We start from the raw sequence: 15,790 nt of genomic DNA on the forward strand, positions 1-15,790 counted from the left end.
GTACCGGCGGCAAATCCCACAGGGTACCAATCTGTCTAGATGATTTGTTTTTCGGTCTAGTATGGACTAGATGGTCTTTTGTGTTAGGTCCTCTTTTGAAAGCAAAAAGTGGCGGAGGTAAAGTGTCTCCGCTGGTGTTTAAGATGGACCAATGTTTGGTTATGATTTTCCGAACCTCATTTGATCTCGTATGGAAGGTGTTCACAAAAGTCATTCTTTTAGTTTTTTCTTTTGGAATTGCAATCTCCAATAGGGCATCTCTGTTGTTGTTAGAGGCCCTTTTCTTGGATTGGCGGATGATTTTAGCAGGGTACTTTTTCTCTCGCAAATATTCAGAAAGTGTCTCCGAATGTTTCTCAAAAGATTCCTTAGTGGAACAGTTCCTCTTGAGCCTCAGGAATTGCCCAAAGGGCAAATTTTCTCTGAGCGCTCTGGGATGGCAACTTTCAAAACTAAGAAGCGCGTTACGTGCCATGGGTTTTCTATATAACTCTGCTTTCTCTTTGCAGCATGTCCCGCCACCAAGGAGCTGTGGAGGAGATGTGCATGAAGCCAACCACAACAGGTAGGCCCCAACATTGCAGCTCCAAGAATCCTCAATGGCATGACTGAGTAAGGACACAGTAACCTTACTCGGGGAAGAATTCCATTCTAGCTTTATTTTGCTCAATGTACCTCTTCAGAGAAAAGTCGAATCATATGATGATATATCTCTTCCCCAATCGAAATTAGGCAAGCTATCCAGGACTACTAAGACCAAATCTACTCTGAGCAGGAACAGTAGCAACCCTTTTGGAGTGCCCCAGTCCTGATCCAATCTAGGAAACAGCTGAAGACACACATCTTTAAAGAACACTGCATCACGATGCAGTAACTGTCCACTTTCGTTGTTAGAAACCAGCTACCCTTCCAATCGCACATTGCATATGTCTGTGCCATTTAGCTTATAAAGTGCTCCACTGCCTTTTGGCTAAGTAAGTATGCACAATATATATGGGACATACCATCTAAAATAATGCATTGGTACGACCTTAGACTGGTTTTGGCTTAATTGGGTCCGATTGGTGACGGGCATCTTCCTATTTATATTACACAGCGAGCTACATGCCCCGTGCCTGGTCAAGTTCATGACACCTAGGGCTTCAACGAGGAAAGTTTCTATGAAATGAACAATACATTTGATGGATGAAAAGCTTGAATGAATCATAACTGGTGTTTTGTTTCTGGATAGTATCCCATTCTATCAAATATTTGTACCCTGTGCCTGCTGCAGCCAACAGTATGCAAAACAGTTATGGTCCACCCTGAAAAAGGCAGTCAAGCTTGACCAGCCCGATGAAGGCCGCTTTGAACAGGAACACAAGCAACCACAGACCAGTTTTGTCCTCATTAGGGCTCAACAGTGAGGAGTAGTTTAGATGGAAAGGACTTCCTCCAGTCTAATTAACAGTTGGTCTGATTAACACCCTTTTTTTTTATTTTTTTTTTTTAAACAGAGTTTTATATATCGCAAACTTGACCCGGTATCAGAGCGCTTTTCATAGCACCAGTTGCGTTACATGAGAACATCATCTTGTGTGTTTTACATGAGGACACATTCATTTTTGATAGGCACGGGGAGATTAAGTGGTTTGCCCAGAATCACAGGATGTTCAGCGTCATTGCCGAGACTCGAACCCGGTCCTTCAGATTCGAGGTCGACCGCCCTAGCCGTTAGGCCAACTCCTCTCCCCATTCTTTCAATCACTTGCTTTGCTGTCTGAAATACATCCTGACTCATTCTTAAATCCGGGTGGAAGCAGTGAAATTATGCAAGAGTGGGAATGCCAACTCGATAATGAATTGAAGAATAATTTTGTACCAGCCCATAATGGAGCAGATTCCATTCAGTGACCGGATGGAAAACCATTCATATGGGAGGGAATGCATGATCCAGTAGGAATCACAACCTACTTGAAACTGGAAGATAGCAGTCTTGTCACCCATTGACCGTGATGATGGAAGATTGTTTCCCATAGAAGCAGAAGCTGAGTATTTTGTTTCTGAGATAGAGGAGTGAGAATGTGTTGAGATGCACTAACTTTGCAATCCAGATCCAACTAGATGGATGAGAGCTTCTGCACTTTTCGAGCTGACTACCAACCTTACACTAATGGCGTGCAGGTAAAAAGTAAACCCAGGGAAAGGGGAATGTAACGAGAGAGAGAGATACTAAGACATTGGATATCTGCAAACTGTATGGTTGCACAGCTGGTCTTCACCTCAGGAGCGTTGCCATTAAAACACAAGAAAAGATGTTTAGTATGGCTATGGTATTGAGTTAGGCATCTAACTCTGCTATTCCATGTTATGTACTTTCTGACATGCCGTATTGCTTTCTTCCGGAATGAAATTCAATGTTGTCCTGAGCTGAAATCAGGCGTGGCCAGCACCAGTAAGAGTGGTGGCGGGAAGGTGGGAGGGAGGAGGCGACAGATGACAGGATAGGTAAATTTAAATAAATAAATAAAACCATTTACCTTGCGCTCACTGCATCGCCGAGTCGGCGTTGCGGCGAGTGCAAGGTAAGTGGTTTTATTTATTTATTTTTATTGAATTTTACCCACCCAGTCATCTGTCGACTCCTTCCCGTCACCCTCCCTGCCCCACCGCTCTTAGCTGTGCCGGCTGTGCCTGGCTGAAACGCAATTGAAGCTGGTGTGATAGCTGCAAGTTGTTATATGTTAGTTGCCAAGGAGCACTACCTTCAATGTTGTGTGATATCGTACTGTGCTGTGACTCCACTCAGAATAAGTGGTTCATAAGTGAATATAAAATGCGTGTGTGTGTGAAAACGTACCTGACTCCAGAGATGTCTTTCGTTGGCCTCCCAGAATAACCAACTATAAGTATTAAATTTCTAAACAAAGTCATGGCATCTGCAGCTTGCATATCAAGACTGGTATGGATCTCGAGGACCTTGTATTCTAAGCATTCAAGATGACCGCCACCATTTGCAAGCCTTGTTAGCGCCTTGAGGCTCCAGGGGACATGTAAACCTCCTTGCCTTCACTGAGGTGTATAGTGTAGCCGTCCCTTTGAGATGCAAGTCTTCTATCCAGGTGGCACCCACAGTCTCTGCGCCCCTCCATCCTCTTCCGCACTTTAAGATGTGCTTGTTCATGATACCCAGAGTAGCGCACCTCCAAGGGGGATTGGTGTGCAGATGGAAGCACGTCCTGTTCCGCTCAGACAGAGAGGGCACCCTAAATAGAAGTAAGCATGTTGTTTGACAAAAGCAAATAGCTGATGAAGTGAGATAGTGGTTAATGTAATGTCCCTGCAAGGGACCTGGTCAGGGTGTTTGCTATATGGTCATTATCAGCGTATTTATTTTTTGAGGGTCGCTTTGTTTTCTTGATAACGCTATGGCAGGGCCACAGAAGGGCTGAGTCCTTTTAGTATTACATGGGGTTAAGTCAGAGGAGAATCTCAGTGCTTTAAATGGGCCGGTACAGTCCAGTACGGAGTACGGCACATTTTTGTTTTGAGAGGGAGAGTACCGGCACTTTTCCAGAGCGACGTAATGCTTTTAATTGGAGAGTACCAGCACCTCTCAGAAACAAGCAGGTACGCTGGTACAGAGTACCTGCACTTTTATTTTTGAATTTCAAGAACTGGTGGAGAGAAGTCATTAAGAAAAGGTGTGGACCTAAGCAAGGCTGGAATGAGAAGCATAGCAGGGGCTAGGATGGGAAGGTATCTGCCTGGCAGGAGGAGCCTGTAATTGTGCCCTCGATGCCTGCATAAATAATCACTGGGGCCAGTAGTGGTTTGAACAAAGATTTATTAATTCTACAACAGCAGGAGAGCGCCGGGCGTCCAATGCTCTCCGAGTCTCTCTCTCTCGATTCACGCTCGCGCTGCGCATCCGAAAATGGCTGCCACACGCGCTACGTCATGACATAGCGCGCAACAACTAGAGCACAACCCTACATATCTCCCTCTTTTTGCATAACAACAGAAACTAGCAGTCTCACTTTAGTGACAAGTTATTTTCCATCTCCCAGTTCAAAGTCTCGGAATCGGGAAGGCCACACCACTGCTCTACCCCCTTGTGTGCCCCTTACCGGAGAAAAGGGAACTTCCCTGGGACTGTTCACCGCTGGGCTCACCACCTTGTCTCTTGGAGTGCCTTGACTTTCTCTCCTCTGGGTCTCAGTCTTCTCTCCTTGATGTTCTCCTGTCCCAGGAATATCACTGCCTTCCAGCTCTTCACCACTATTTTCTGCTCCAGGACTTCCTTCTTTTTCCAGGGCGCTTCCTGCTTTCTCTTGTGGCATCCGGTCATGTGCTGTCCTCTCACTTTCCTCATGGGACCATTGTAGAATCTTACTACATTTGTACATGCAGTCTTGAGACCACACATTTCCAATGCTGAGCAGCGCCGCTCTGTCGTGCATTTCCTTTACGTGTAGAGGTTGGCTGTATTTGCTGTCCCCTTTTCTTCGCAGTACTGCCAATTTGACTCTCACCCATTCCCCCCTCTCAAGGGATGTTCTTGTCACATTCTGTCTCCTGTTATAATGTTCAGCATATATCTTTTGGGTTTTCTCCAGATTATGCTGCACCACCGCAGGTGACCATTTGCTTGTCACTGTCTTTTCTTTCCAAGCCAAATTGTCTTTGGTTAAGGGGTCTCTTCCTCTCGAAATCTGGAAGGGGCTGTACCCCATGCTCGTGGGGATGATGTGGTAGGCCCACAACATGCTTTGGACCTCCTTCTCCCAATCCTTGCCCATTGTGATGGTGGCTTGGACTGATCCCATAATGAACCTGTTAAACCGCTCCACCTGACCATTCCCATCGGGGTGATATATGGAGGTGTATTTGGTCTTGATGCCGTTCCTCTCCATGTACTTGTACCATTTTTCCGAGGTGAACTGCAGTCCATTGTCACTTAATATGGATCTGGGAATACCTTCCCTAAGTAAGATGGATGTGAGAAATCAGAGTACTGTATCGATATCCATGTCTTCCTGGACATGCACTTCCGGCTACTTAAAGTACCTGTCAACCAGGATGCATAGATATTTAGGCGTGCCCTGGGTGTCTAATATAGGACCCAGAATGTCTATGGACATCTCTTCCCAGGGGTTTATTGTGGTGGCGAACTTCCCTAATGTGGGTCTTAGGGGTGTCAGGGTCTTGTCCGCCCTTTGACACTGGTCACAGTCCTTCACGTGCCTTTCTATTTGGATGTCCATTCCTGGCCACCAGTACATTTGCTTCGTTCTCATTCTTCGTCTTTACGATACCCAGGTGTCCCTCATGTAGCACAGCTAACAGGTGGGGTACCAATGTTGTTGGCGGGACTACTTTATCCCCTCTGTATAGGAATACACCTTTGCCGTCTATAGCCAATTCCTCTCGCACTTCATAAAACTTCCTAAGTGTTGTCCGCAACCTTTTCTTTTCGGGCCATCCCCGCAGGATACATTCTTTGACTTCTTCGATATCCCTGGCTCCTCCGTACGCCTCGGTCCACTCCTGGTTGCTTATCACTTTCTCAGATCTTCAGTTAAGGCCACCATCTCTTCACTCTCCCTCACACTGGCGGAGGCTTCCTCCATGGCTGAAGCTCTGCTAAGGTAGTCTGCTACCTTGTTCCTTGTTCCCGGGATGTACTCTACATCGTATCTGTACTCAAGCAGTTTCAGTGTCTTCTTGGCAATGCTGGGCGTGGCGCTCGCATGTCCACTCGATGTGAGGACCTTGACAAGCGGCTTGTGGTCAGTCTTAAGTTGAAACCTCGTGCCCCATAGGAACTGGCAAAACTTCCCCATGGCCCACACTACCGCCAGCATCTCTTTCTCTATCAAGCTGAATTTTTGTTCCTTGGGTGATAGGACCCTTGACGCAAAGCTGAGAGTTTCCATTGTGCCATCTTCCCTCTCCTGCATGAGGACTGCTCCCAGTCCTTTCTCGCTGGCGTCTGTCATCAATACTGATCGCCCTAGGGTTCGTAGCCTTGCAGGGGTATGGCCTGGCTGATTTCGTTGTTCAGGGCAACAAACTCTTTTTGTTTCTTCTGTCCACAAGAATGCTGTTTTGTCCTTAATGAGTTGCCTCAGGTGGTGAGTCTTCGTGGCTGAATGTTGTACGAATTTGCTGTAATATTCAGCCATGCCTAAGAAGGACCTCACTTCTTCTTTGCTGCTTGGTGCTGGGGCGTCACAGATCGCCTTCACGTTAGCCCTTTTTGGTGTGATGCCATGTTCTCCTATCCCGTGCCCCAGGTATGTGACAGAGGTCATTCCAAGACTGCATTTCTCCCACTCTGCGGTTAGGCCATTGTCTTCCAGAACTCTAAGCACCATGTCAAGTTTCTATCGTGATCCTTGAGGTCTTTTCCCACCTGTCGTCCTGGAAGTACTGCACACCTTCAATGTCTTTGAATAGGCTGTGCATTAGTTTCTGGAACACTGCCACCACTGACGCAAGGCCGAAGGGCATGCGTCTGAATTGGTAACATCCGAAGGGTGTTATGAACGATGTGAGTTTCCGGCTCGCAGGGTGCAAGGCTAGTTGGTGATAGGCTGATGTAAGGTCAATAGTAGAGAACCACTTCACTCCTTTTGTCTTTTCTAGCATTTCTTCGATGCAAGGCAACAGGAATTTTTCTAAAATGATGCATTTGTTCAGTTCTCTCAAATCCACACAGAGGCGGACCTTCCCGTTTGGCTTCATTGCTACCACTAAGGGCGCCAACCACTCAGAGCAATTTATTGGTTCGATGATTCCATTTTCCTCCAATCTGTGCAACTCTCGCTGTACTGCCTCTCTTAGTGCTATGGGTGCGTTCCTTACTTTGTGGGAGATTGGCTTAGAATTCTCCTTGAGATCTATCCTATGCATGAATTTTTCTAATTTGCCAGCTTTCCCGCCGAATAATTTGGGGAAATCACTCCTCATCCTTTCAAAGTCCGGCCAACGTTCTGGGGCTGTCATCAGCACTTGCGTTTCTGCTCCTGGATCCCATTGTATGCCTAAGTCGCCTTGGTCCATCCACCCCAGGACCGACGGCCCCTTCTCCGCTTCGTACAATTTGCACTCGGCGCTTTGTCCCTTGAATTCAAAGTTTAGGACTCTGTATCCGACCATCGGGATGGGTTCTCCTGTGTACGTGACTGGCCTTATATCCGGCGGTTCTAGTCGTGGGCCTAGACTGGGTTTGAACTTCTCATCCCCCACTGCTCTTTGGACGATAGTGTAAGGGGACCTCGAGTCCACTACAATTTTAATCTACACACCACCTATTACCATGTTACATTGCGGCTTGCGTGAGCATCTGCAATCAATGCCCAGTACTTTCCCTTCTACACATAATACGTTGTCTTCTTCCTCATGTTCTCCCTCTTCTTCAGCCTCTTGATCTTGTGCCACGTATTTCACCGTGGGTCTTCTCATTTTCCGGCGGCAAACCTTCTCGTAGTGCCCTATTATGCCACAGAACATTCACTTGGCTCGGAACGTCGGACATCTTTTGTCGTGGGCCGCATGGGCCCGGCTTCTGCACCGATAGCACGTGCTTGTGCTTTCTCTGTTCTGCTTCCTTTGCTGCACGGGTTTCCCTGTCCACCTGTTTGGTCCTTTGCTTTCTGTAGTCGTGGCGTTGTTCCTTCCAATATCATTTTAATAGTTCTTATATGTTGCTTTGGTGGTCATTTAATTCTGTTTTATTTTTTGTGTTGCTGGTCACGCCTGGTAACGCTGCGGATTTAATAATGCCACAGATCACACATGGCATTGCCTAACTTTGAGCTCTCTGAGGAAGAGCCAGCTTTTCGCGACCTTTATGAGAAATTCATTAGTTGACAATTATGATTTTTTTTGTGTGATGGTTCCATTTTCAATTTTTTAAAATAGTTTTATCGAACGTGAGCAGTGTATTATTGAATTTTTTTAATATAAACTGAATAGTACAGTAGTACTTCTGTCAGTGTTTTGTTTGCTTTAATCTTTGTGGGTGCGTCCCCTGCTTCTACCTGTGTTGCCACCCATAAGTGTTCTTTGATGTGGTATTGAGTGCAGACCCTCAGAAGATTGGTTGTTGGCCAAAGTGTGTCTGAGCTGCACCTGGGTGGGTGTGGGAGACTCCATTGCCCCTACGTTGCTGTGGAGGGCATCAGGAACCCTCTGGCTTCTATGTTAGCCACATCCCAAATCTCAGAGGTCCCCTGTGGTACTATTTTGTGTCCTTTGGACAAATTGTGGCACAGGACAAACTGGTACAAAGGGTCAGACAACTGGCTTCCCCCATTTAGTAACAAGGTCTGTCCCCGAAGACATGTAGTGATTGACCCGGTTCCACGCGCTCCTTTGCATCATTTTGTTTGGTACAATTTTATTATTGGCATACAGGTGTATAAAACTTGGATATATCCAGGCAAAACCGATATCAATATGTCTCAACTGGATATAATCAGCTATCTCGACTGTACCTTGGGCTGCTTGGTAAATGACACAGCAGTAATTTAGCTTTTTGGCAAACAGTACAACAATACGCAAAAATAAACCAACTAACCCCGCTCCCTCCCACTGTACTTATTTATTTATTTAGTTCAACACTTGTAAAGCAGGAACAGCTACCCACTCGGTTTCTCTGCACTTTAGCAACAAAAGAGTGTCTGCCAACACAGAAGGAGTCAGAACAGCCAGGTTTTTATCTTTCTGCTGAAGGAGAGCAGTGAGGTGCATAATCTCGAATTGTAAAATCCTTTTCATCATGAAATATCCATTTTTCTATGGTTTGGAAATTGCCATAGAAACATTGATGTACTCCAAAACTGCACCCCAAACTGGGAGACAAAGCAGCATTCCAAGGCAAATGGCATTTTACTGTGAACATTGAGACCCTGTGCTAGAATCTTGCCCCCACAATTTGCAATCTTCAAACTGTATTTGTCGTAATTTTCCTAAAGATCGAGATCTTCTAATGATTGCAAAGAATATAGTCAGAGCTACTGTAGGGGGCAGTAGCAAGATACTAGCTGGTCTCAAATATTTTTTGTAAGAAATTGGAGTATTAGATGAGATGGGTAGATCATTGTCAAGGTGAACTGTAGAAGTCACTAAATTAACCTAAGCTCAACACCCAGTTAGCTATGGAGCAGGCAGGCTTAACTTAGAAGCAATGTGTAAAATATGTGTGCATTACTAAAACATTTGTAAATCACAATAAGAAAATCCCAAAATGAATTTGAAAATAGAGATACATTTAGTAAACTAAATTACACCACAATGATTGAAATCTAATGAGGGGCGTGGCTTGGATGCCGAGGAGGTAGGCAGCGTGAGCTCGGAGCTCCGTGCCCGATCACGGAAAATATCCTGATAATTCGTTCGAACCCCGAGATAACCGATACTATCCGGTACTGGACGGTACTGCGGAGGGTCCGGGGCCCACGGAGGACGACACCGAGCCTTCACACAGCAGTATTTCGACTTTGAAAGCTGAACCCAGGCGAGAAGTCGCGGACCCCAAAATGGCGGCGAGGGCATGAGATTGCTTGCGACGGAGACATCTGCCCGGAGACCCACTGAGGACTGCTCCCAGACACACTAGAGGTGTTGGTGGCCGCATCGCGCCTCTCCCCAGGAGCCAAATGGACTTTGGGCGCGCTCTTGGGCGGTGGTTGAGGACCGCCTCCTGATTGGGGCGACAACGGTGCGACAGTGACCCGGAGACGAAAGCCCCGGACCTCTGGCGCATCTGGCGCTGGCCGGACTGCGACCGCTCGGTGCTTCCTGCTTCTTGGTGACATATCTGGGCCTGAGAACCCAGCGGGAGGACGGTGCCCGGCGACGCTCGGAGGCCGGCCAGGAACACACTCGAGGGCCACCGCCCATCCCGGCCCAGATGGGGAAGCCGAAGGGGAAGGGAGATGGCGCGACCGACACTGAGGCGGCGGAAGGAGCGGAGAGAGACCAAGCGGCATTACAGCGGATGCAGGATCGTATCCTGGAAGCCATCGCCGCCACAAAGGACGCCCTGCAGCAGGATATAGCTCAGGTGGCGACAGGCTTGGGCCTCCTGAAGGCCGACCATGACAAACTTAAAGACAGGGTGAAATCCGTGGAGATCACGGTTAAGGACTTAGCCCCGGGCCAGGCAACGATGAAGGCTCAGATGGCCGACGTGATGGACCGCCTGAAGGTGCTGGAAAGGAGGGCCGAGGATGCAGAAAAAAGGAACAGGCGCAACAACGTACGCCTAGTGGGCCTGCCGGAGAAAATTGAGGGTGACGACATGGTGGGCTACTTGGATAACTGGCTGCGGACGGAGGTGGCACCAGAGGGCCTGTCCCCCTTCTTCTCCCTGGAACGGGCACATAGAGTTCCGGCGCGTCCGCCAGCCTTGGGCCTTCCTCCTCGCCCGGTGGTGTTCAAGTTGCTCCATTACCGGGACAGAGACTGGCTTTTACAGAGGGCGAGAGAGGCAGGGCCCTTTCAAGTGGACAACAACAGAGTCACCATGTTCCCGGACTACACATTTGAGACGCAGCGACTCCGGGCAAACTTCCTGTCCCTCAAGCGGGAGCTCCGCCAGGAAGGCATCAAGTACTCCCTGTTGTTTCCTGCCAAGCTGAGAGTGGTGGTGGATGAGAAGTCGTTATTCTTCACGACCTCCGCGGACGCATGGGACTGGTGGGACACTTATAAAGCGGGAACGGACGGTGCTAAGGCCAGGGAGGAGGAGGCTAAGGTGGCGAAGCCGATCAGGCAGTCCCAACGGATCAGGAGGAACCGCAAGAGAACAGGGAAACCTTCGATGTCGCAGACGGAGGCGGAGAGGCAGGCGGCCCTACAGGCGGTGGTGGACTTATCTAGAACCGCCAGGACTCAGTCCGGGAAGGGAACAGAATCGGAGGACCCGGGCACGGGCTCAGAGACAGGACAATCGGAATTTGGTGGAGCCCGGGGCCCTATTGTGACGCCGCAGACTTCGGGAGAGATACTGGAGGCATGTTGAACTGATCTGGCGGAATGGACTCGCTGGTTGGACACTGGGGCACTGGGCCCGCAGCAGTGGAACGATATTGATTGAGGTTTTGGGGAGCTGTAATGTGGGGATTGTGGGGTGGAGCGCGCGGGGCTGATTTGTCTGAGGTCTTATAGCATTGAGCCGCGCCTTACTGGCCCCTAAGGTCATCGCAGTGGGGACTGCGACTATTACCACCTTTCCTTGAGGGGTGGTCGGGAGTGTTGGTTTGGATGGGGGTACTTCCAGTTGCGGGGGGGCCTGTCCTGGGGGGGTGGGAGTTGCGAACAGTTGGGGTTGCTCAGGGGGTTGTAGTTGTTGGGGGGGTTCGGCTTCCTGTTTGGAGAGGGTGGGTGGGGGGGCCCATGGTCGCGGGACTTACGCGAACATTGCTCTTTGCAGTATGGGCCGGTTGTGTAGGGGGGAATGGCTAGTACTGGGGCGTTGAAATGTGTGACCTGGAATGTGCGGGGTATGCAGTCCATGACGCGCAGACATAAGGTCCAGGCGTACCTCAAGCGTAGGGGGGGTTCATATAGCGTTCCTGCAGGAGACGCATCTAAATAAGCAGGAAGGGGCGGCTCTGCAAAGGCGCTGGAGGGGGCAGTTATTCTACACGACATTTTCGGCATTCGCAAGGGGGGCATTGATTTGGATACGGGCGGGGGTCCCCTTCCAAGTCTCGAAGTCATCGATAGACCCTGAGGGCAGGTATGTGGCGGTGGAAGGAAGGCTGAGAGGCAGGATGATTTCTCTCTGTAATGTGTATGCTCCTAATGTAGACCTGCCCGCTTTCTTGTCTAACATCTCGGGCAAATTGGCGGGATATTTGGCAGGGCCGGTCCTCTTGGGGGGGGACTTCAACTCAGTTGAGGATGTGCTACTAGATAGGTCCCATCCCCCGCTGCGCGCGTCCCCAGTACATAGGATCGCCAAGCGTAGGTTAGAATGGCAGGAGAGCTGGGCCCTCACGGATGCATGGAGAGCGTTGCACCCCACCACTAGGGACTACTCCTTTCACTCGCACCTGCATGATTTGCATGTGAGGCTGGATGCGTTTCTTTGTTCGGAATGTGTGCTCCCCGCGGTGGGAGGGGCGGAATACTTGGCCAGGACGATATCGGACCACAACCCCTTGTTGATGTCTCTGGAATGGATGGTGACTGTTAACTGCGTGCCAACATGGCGCCTGCAACCTGACACCCTGGACGACTTGTTGTTCAGGGAGGCCCTGAGTGAACGTATTGAGAGGTATTTTGAGGAGAACAGTGGCTCGGCCTCCACGAGGGCGGTTGAATGGGATGCTTTCAAGGTGGTGGTGCGGGGACACTGTATTGGACACACGGCAGGGGCACGGAAGACTCTGTTGGATGACTTAGATAAGGCTGAGACACGGCTGAGGGATCTCGAGAAGAGGCGCCCGAATCACCCTGAACTGCAGGAGGGGCTTAGCGGGGCACGGGAGGGGCTGGCGGTAGAGCTAGAGCGGCTGCGTAGCTTCGACCATAAGGCGTAGGTGACGAGGGCGCATGCGGAAGGTGATAAGGCGGGGGCGATGTTGGCTTGGCTTGCTAATCCTATCCGGGGGGGAGGGCCGATCATGAGAATCCAGGAGCCAGGGGAGGAGCCCTGCCACTCCCAACCCGGGATCCTGAACAAGTTTCGTGCTTACTATGAGGGGCTCTATCTGAGTGGTGATACGGGAGGGACGGAGGAGCTTGAGGAGTTCTTGGACGGGCTACAGTTGCCTCGAGTGGAGGACTCGGAGGCGGAAGAGTTAGGGCGGCCCATCTCCCTCGGAGAAATAGGCTGTGCTGTAAAACAGATGGCTAGAAACAAGACCCCGGGCCTTGACGGTCTACCGATCGAATTTTATGGCAAATATCTAGAGCACCTTGCTCCGCGGCTGCGCGAGGTATACAATGAGGCGCAGGAGAAGGGCCGACTCCCGGGCTCTATGTGCGAGGCCCTTATGATCCCGCTCTTGAAGCCGGGCAGAGAGGGTGCGGCGCTGTCCTCATATCGTCCGTTGTCTATGTTGACGACGGACTACAAGATCCTCAGTAAAATCCTGGCCAACAGATTGCTAGGGCACATGACGGGTCTGGTTCACGATGATCAGTGCGGTTTCATACCGACACGCAACACCACTCATAACATCCGTAGACTCACGAGACTGATGGGTGCGGACTGGCCAGACTCCGTCTCCCCATTTGTCCTGTCCATTGACATTGAGAAGGCATTTGACAGCCTCGAATGGGGATACCTGTATGAGGTGATGCGTCGCTTCGGGTTGGGAGACGGATATATACAATGGACCAAGGTCCTCTACACTGAGGCGGTGGCGAGGGTCCGGGTGGGCGCACTGATCTCGAGACAATACCCGATTAGGCGTGGCACTAGACAGGGTTGTTCCCTATCCCCGCTACTGTTTGCATTGGCAATGGAACCCTTCGCTGCGGTAGCCAGATTGGGCCGCCGCTACGCAGGTTTGTCTTTCAGGGGGAGGCCGCACTTCATCTCCCTGTACGCAGATGACTTGTTGATGTTTTTGGCCGACGCGGGCACCGAACTTCAGGGGGCGCGGAGGCTACTGGAGCAGTTCGGTAGGTTGTCGGGCCTGAGGGTCAACTGGCCTAAATCCTGTCTGTTCCCCCTGAGGCTGGGGGAACCGTGCCCACTCACTGCTCGGGAACTCCGGTGGGAGCCGCGCTGCCTACATTATCTAGGGGTCTATGTTTACCACGCCCCGTCCGACCTGCTGGATGGCAACATCACTCGCTGTATTAACGCCCTGCGTGGATCCATGGACTTCTGGGCGACTCTGCCGCTCTCCCTGGCTGGTAGAATTTCCCTGCTTAAAAATAGCCCTGCCCAGGCTTTTGTATTATTTTAGGACACTGCCGGTATGGGTCCCGAGCTCTGTTTTCAAACGCCTGAGGTCACTGATCATAGCGTTCCTATGGGGCACGGGTAGGAGGCGCATAGCGCTCGACACGCTGTTGCGCCCCAAAGATGAGGGTGGTATGGCAGTGCCGGACTTCGAAGGATATTACCTAGCCGCGCAGCTGCAGACTTTTACTCAGGAGGTGGCAAGAGTATATAGAGGCCCCGAGGACGCGAGAGATGAAGGCACCCCGCGACACGTTCTGGCCTATATTACGCTGCACCAGAGACTCCGAGTGGGAGACCTGACAGTCGAGGAGCAGACATTCCGGCTATGCTGGGACCGGGCCCGTAAGCGGGCGGGTGTCCGCCTTATGTATGCCCCCGAAATACCGCTGGGAATGGTCACTGCCCTCCCACATGGAGGTGACTGGTCACGCTTGCTAGGGTGGGAGGAGGCGGGAATACACATGCTGGGTGACCTCTACGAAGATGGGGTGTTGCTGCCGTTTCGGGACCTGCAGGAGAGATTTGACCTACCGAGGGGTGACTACCTGCTGCATGCGGCAGTCACGAGCGCCATGCGAGCCCACTGGGGGGAAGGGCTGCAGGAACCGGGCACCTCGATGGCTTGCCAGTACGCCATGATGGCGGCGGGAACCTTTAAGGCCGTCACGTGCCTGTACTCGAGGATGCAGCGGGAGGCCTTGCAACCTTTGGCAGCCTTGAAGGCCAAGTGGGAGCGGGACCTCCAGGTGGAGATACCAGACACGACCTGGGGCCAACTGCTGGGGCGGGCACGGAAGAGCTCGAGGAATGCCAGGTTCCAATTGATCCACTTTTATGTTATACACAGGGCATACCTCACGCCCGGGAAAATCCAACAGTATTTTGGGGTGACCGACGCTGCATGCCCCAGATGTAATACAGCGGGGGCGGATCTATGTCATATGCTGTGGGATTGCCCCTCTTTGGGCGACTATTGGCAGGAGGTTGGGCGGGCCCTTAACGGCGCGACGGACAGGGATATCCAGTTTACTAAAGCAGTTGGCATCCTTCATTGGTTCCCACACACACCTAGAAATAAGATGTCTAGTAAGTTTATAGATTTAGGGCTTATCTTGGCCAAGCGGGAGATCACACGAAATTGGAAGTCCAGAGTGGGGCCCACGTATAAAAGATGGTATGGGGAGTGTCTGCGATGGGCCGCGTGTGAAAGTACCCTACGATACCAGATGGCCTGGAGGTCGAATGACGAGAAAGCACTGGAAAGGGCGACTGCATGGGAGGTGATGGTGCAGGCGCTCCGGGATGTGGACGATGAGGGGCGGGATGGTGAGAGCGAACTAGATGGAGCAGACCCTAACACTATACAGGAGAACACACCTTAGCGAATGATTACTTCCTCCTGCATCACACCGGGCACTGTTACATGGTTACTCAAGCGCAGCGCGACCACGGGGGAGGGCGGGTAGGAAGCTAGTTTGGAGGGATGTTGGGGTACCGAAATTTGGGGAGGGGGAGGGGAGTAAATCACAAAAGCATTCCAGGGTTATGTGCACGATAAAGCGGTCGGACATTGTAAGAAGTACGAAACCAAGACGGAGATGAAGCCGCCCGCGTCAAGGGCGAGGTAATCCCTCCGGATAGAGGCCGAATATCTCAAATTAAGTCTGTACATGTTATATTATTTTTGCTGAATATGTTGTCTGTACATTTATATTGGTGATGCAATAAAAATGACGTTAAAAAAAAAAATGATTGAAATCTAATAATCCGAACCAGAGATGATTTTTTCAAGTATGAGTAAAACTAATGCCATGACAATGATAGTCAATGGTTGCAGTAGAACAGGACTCAGGCTGAATTTGACAATGACTG

Source organism: Lissotriton vulgaris, unplaced genomic scaffold (assembly GCF_964263255.1).
Source record: "Lissotriton vulgaris unplaced genomic scaffold, aLisVul1.2 SCAFFOLD_548, whole genome shotgun sequence".
NCBI classification, from domain to species: Eukaryota; Metazoa; Chordata; class Amphibia; order Caudata; family Salamandridae; genus Lissotriton; species Lissotriton vulgaris.